The 5,273-nt window shown below is 46.4% G+C and overlaps 1 non-coding gene across 1 annotated transcript; it reads left to right on the top strand.

Moving 5' to 3' along the window:
• The first annotated feature begins 3,363 nt into the window (after positions 1-3,363).
• Positions 3,364-3,436, top strand: TRNAP-CGG (transfer RNA proline (anticodon CGG)). The gene has a single exon. It is a non-coding gene; the product is annotated as a tRNA-Pro (tRNA).
• The last annotated feature ends 1,837 nt before the right edge of the window (positions 3,437-5,273 follow it).

The following is a 5,273-nucleotide window of genomic DNA, read 5'->3' as shown; positions in this document are numbered from 1 at the left end:
TGCCGCGTGATGTATACATACTGGTTATCTGTCTGCGTGGTACAGTGGCCTAGTCTACGGCCGAAGCTGTCTTTGGAGCTCCCTCCGGTCAAGAACAGACGGTTGTGTTGATCACGGACCGCCGTTCCATTTCGTGTCGCCTCCAGAGCAGTTTCGACCACGACGAGAGCCAAATGGAACGGTTTCCTTTCTCGCGAAGGGTCTGCGTGCCAGTGGTTCCGTTGCCGAATTTAAGTGGGCGCCCTTGCATGCAAAAATCGCGGGAAATGCAGCTGGTATACAGCACAGGCAACTTCTCATATGGTTACGCTTCCTGATGTCAGCAACCGGAAAGACCTCTTTCTAGTGTGGTTCTTTTTGTTCAGTTGAAGCAGCATTTAAGCTGCTGGCAAACGACGGACCAGACAGCAGACATATCAGCTAGCAGACAGAAGCCTGTATGCAGAATTGTTATTTTTCATTTCCTTTTCTTTGTTATTTATTTTTGCCGCTGTTCACGTTACACACAGGACAAATGATCTATGCACGATTTTGACGTTTGTAAACAAACATGGGGACAGATGATGATACTAGCCCCAAAATTATTCCGGTATCAATGGCACGGTTTTAGAAGAGTTACGCCGGCCCAGACGACACATGTCGCTCTGGTTTTGATAAGGCAGCACGGCAAGGGTAGCATTCCGCGCAGTGTTTGATGAGGCACCAGTACTGGTGGCGCTCCATCTTTTGATGCTGCTGCTTTTAAACAGAAAGTGCTGTGGGGGCTAAATCTCCGTGTTGCCGAACAAAAAGCGTTCGACAAAACCGTGTGTAGTAAATTTGCGTGCACACCGGTGTATACAAGGCCCCCCACTCTTGGTATGAACACAAGAGCGTGTGGCCGCGCTCCGCGGCGTGATTGTTCATCGCAGCGAAGTGGCGCAGGCCCAAACGCTAGTGTAGGCGGCGCTTCACATGGGAGAGCTATAGGTTTCTATCACTTGATCTCACCCCCACTGCTCTCCGCGCATGCATGGCGTTGCTATAGACAAATACCAATCTGTGATTTAAGCAAGATGCGGTGGCGCTGCTGTCGCCGGCTGAGACGACAGGATAAACTGGGGTGTAAAGTAGGCTTAGCGCCCATAGGAATACATGGAAGCAAAAGTTTTTTTCGGTATGTGATTTCACTGTGCACCTGATTTGAGTGAGTGATGATTTCGTCCCTTCGTGAAGAACAACCAAGTTCATCCTAGAACATATTCTGAAAGTATGAAGCGTCATTTCGAATGCAATGCAACCATTGCGTTACGTACTAGAGAAGGTGATTCCCGGCTAGGGGTACAGACGGGGCGGGAGCGTGGCCCATAGAAACACATGTAAGCAAAACTTTCAGAAATATTTTTTTCACCGAGTACCCATGGAGGCGGCTGTTTGTTAACAGTTGTCAAGTGCTTTAAAGAATAGTGTGGCAAAGTATCCTACGTCATTTCGAGGCTATCTTTCTACAACGCCCCTATATATATATATATATATATATATATATATATATATATATGTGTGTGTGTGTGTGTGTGTGTGTGTGTGTGTGTGTGTGTGTGTGTGTGTGTGTGCGGACGGCGCGAGCCGCGTAGACAAGGTGGCAGGGTGAGGAGGAACTTGTCGCTACTTAGCATAGAAATCTAGGGGCTTTAGTCTGATCGTAGCCGGATTGAGCGGCGTGTTCTGGTATAATGTTCGAGAGCAGCACTCTTTCCAGCGCTCGAGTGCAGCACAGTTTCATTTTTGTGGCGTTTGCAATCGAGCCCTCCGACCTCTAAGACGCCACTTCTAAGGACCAGAGAAGCGGCCGGAAACTAAAAACAGAAACTCAACAAATCAGTGGTGGTGGAGGCAAAGTGCAAGGGTGCAAGTGCAGGGCGCCTCCACCCCTCTTTCGATGGGGGCTCTCCGCTCCATCGCGCGTGGCTGGGTCCTGTTGCCGGGCATGCGTACGGTAGAAATAGGCTCTGTTGGTGAAAAAAAAAAACTCCTTGTAGTTTTCGAGGGCAGCTACAGATCGTAAAAAAAAAACTGGTTATCTCGCTTGCGCATCTATATATCGGCGACGATAACGCGAGCGTGTGGCCTTCGGTGCGTTGTGTGCCGGCGTGAAATGTATAAGCTTCCAGAGACCCTCAGAAACATACAAGAAGCAGTCGCGCTCGGACGAATTTCATTCAACACCACATATGAATGAAAATTGCGCGCGTAATGTTAATCAAACGGCGCGCTATGGAGTCGCTTATCGCGTGTTTGCCGATTGGTAATGCTGTAATTATGATTTCAGACGACGCTTGTGAACGACTGTGCTGTGGTTGTCGCGATTTCGACGTTCGCGGATTGTTTCCTGTTATTTGTAAGCGGGAAAATAATCGCGGTACGTTCCTTAAGGCATGCATAATCACGACGTACGCACATCAGCTGGTAAACGTTTGCCTCGTGGCAGTGCATATACCGTTAATACCAATTCAGCTGCGTATCGCATCTGTATGCCACAGCTTCACCATGAGCGCTGCAATGAAAGGCGCTAAGATCTGGCCTTTCTTGCCGGCGCCTCATGTACTACATGCGTGATGACCCGCACGGTGAAACATTTTTCTGTAATGAGCCAAATGGTGCATAGCTGTGGCATTTCTCAGATATTTTTCAGCACAGCTCAAAGCATATCCGCCTTACCCGTGCCCAGAAAACATGGTAGCCGGTGCTCTCTGATTCCGCTTCATACGGCGATTCGTGCATGCATGCGCGCATCCACATTACTGGGTGCAAAAGAAATATATATATATATATATATATATATATATATATATATATATATATATATATATATATATATATATATATATATATATATATATATATATATATAAAAGAAACGGGACAGAAAGCAGCAGAAAAAAGAATATTCGGAGGTCGTGGGTTCGGATCCCACCGGCGGCATGGTTGTTTTTTTCTGCTGCTTTATAAGTAATTTTCTTTAAACTAATTGATTGGCACTATAAATTAAAAAACAAAAACAAATTAGAAACATTCCCCTATGCACCTTGGTTTCGGTGACTGTTGGCTTCCTTAATATGTTTGTCAAACGAGCCCCTCATTTCATATGCCTTCTCTGCTAATAGCTTAACGGGGGTCTCGGTTCTGGCAGTCTTGATGCCATCTGTAGCATAATAGGGTTCTCGCACAGTTTTAGCCCCCGCCGTTAGGTGAGGTTCCACGTCACACTCGCGGTATTACAGGACGTGCTACGTCCACCGCTATGGACGAGGGTGGCGCTGGTGAACACTCTCAAGGTTCGCTTACACGCAAAACATACCCATGAAAGCACCAGATAGAACAGCCGTCGCCGTAGCTCAGTTGGTAGAGCACCGGACTCGGTATTCGGAGGTCGTGGGTTTGGATCCCACCGGCGGCATGGTTGTTTTTTCTGCTGCTTTATAAGTAATTTTCTTTAAACCGCTTCGCGATTTCAGAACCCCCGCAGCTTAAAGTACCAGCAGAAAGCTGTAGTAAGAATGAAGCCGCTCCACCGACCACCTAGGCAGCCCCAACCGAGCGTGAATGCCGTTGCGACCTCGCGGTTCTGAATTCGCTACGTACAATGGCCCCACGCGTATCCTGAGTGCGCAGATTGGGAGCAGCGCTCATTTTTGCGTCTAAATTCTTCTCTCTCGTCTTTTTTGTACTGCATTCCTGTGGAAAGAAAATTTATAGGTGTAACTTTAAAAGACCGGAAGCGGGCAGAGTGGTTGAGCGAACAAACGCGTGTTAATGACATCCTAGTAGAAGTCAAGAGCAAGAAATACGCTTGGACAGGGCATGTAATGCGAAGGCACGATAACCGCTTGTCCTTAAGGGTAACGGAGTGGATTCCAAGTGAAGGCAAGCGTAGCATGGGGGGGCGTCAGAAAGTTAATTGGGCGGATGAGATTAAAAAGTTTGCCGGCATACGGTGGGCGCAGCTTGCAAAGGACAGGGTTAAGTGGAGAGGCATGGGAGAGGCCTTTGCCTTCCAGTGGGCGTTGTCAGGCTGATGAAAAAAAAAATAATTAATGAGACTGTCTGAATGAATGCGAAACGCAAAACCCGTCCGTGTGTTGTGCGATATCAGTACACTAATCCCCAGGCGTTCGAAAATACTACGGCGCCCTCCACTACAGCAACTCCTTCTCTCTTTCTTCTTTCACCCCCACCTTCCTCCCTTCCCTCAGGGCTCGGTTGAAGTGTCTGCTCATATGCGAGGCAGTTACTGCGCCATTTTCATCGCCTAAAAAAAAAATCGCACTCCGGCTTTGTAATCCTGTGCGTGTGTAACTAGCACGTAAGCATATTTGTTAATTATCTTATATTTATTTTCATTTTATAGTTTGTTTCCTTCGTTGTCACCGGCACAGCCGTAGGCGTAGCAGAGCAACTTGCGTTCCGCTCCCAGGCATATTCACTTTGAGTGCAAATTCAGATTGTAAAAATTCTGAGAATCAAACGAAATGCTAGTGCTATGCTTGCAAAACTATGAATGCAAAAGCTTAGGTTGATGTCCAAAATTTGCACTGTCAACGCGCTGATAACTTCAGAGCGCAACAAAAGAGAAATAAAGGCCCATGCATGGTTTGCAATTTTCATTGTTTTTTCATTGGATTTTCACGGAAAGATGAAACGAGCCAATTACGCCTTGCGCTTCTCTTTCGTATTTGTTGTTGTTGTTGTTGTTAGCCTATCAAAAGATGGCACATACCCACACTGGGGGATCGGCCAAGAATCGGATGGCTATTCACCTGAACGCAGTTAATAAAAAGGAAAAGCACGTACGTAGAAGCGCAACACCGGTGAATTCTTCCTCATGAACAGAAAAGGGATGAGAGTTTTGATTTCAAAATTAAAAGAATAATAATAGATTGATTAAATAATAATGATTAAGTCAAAATGTAATAATTGATAAAAAAAGAAAAATTTTGGAACACTTAGCAAGGCAGTCGGTGAGATTCTATCAAGAAATTTAGAACAACGGTACAAACAGATCTGTGGCTGAACCCAAATGTGGTGGCGCCAAATGATAGCAAGAGCGGGCTGCTCAAACTAAGGCCAAGAGGCTGCAACGTCTCCTCCAGCAACCTTTTTCTCAGAGAGTTGAATCGGCGACAATAAAGCCAAAAATGTTCTATAGATTCAGCCTCACGGCAAAATGCACAAAGAGGAGAGAGCGCCAAACCCGACTTGAGTAAATAGAAATTTAGAGGGGGGATGCGGGAGCG

Source organism: Amblyomma americanum, chromosome 1 (assembly GCF_052857255.1).
Source record: "Amblyomma americanum isolate KBUSLIRL-KWMA chromosome 1, ASM5285725v1, whole genome shotgun sequence".
NCBI lineage: Eukaryota > Metazoa > Arthropoda > Arachnida > Ixodida > Ixodidae > Amblyomma > Amblyomma americanum.
The sequence above is the reverse complement of the archived record's forward strand: the minus strand, read 5'-3'. Positions and strand labels throughout refer to the sequence as shown.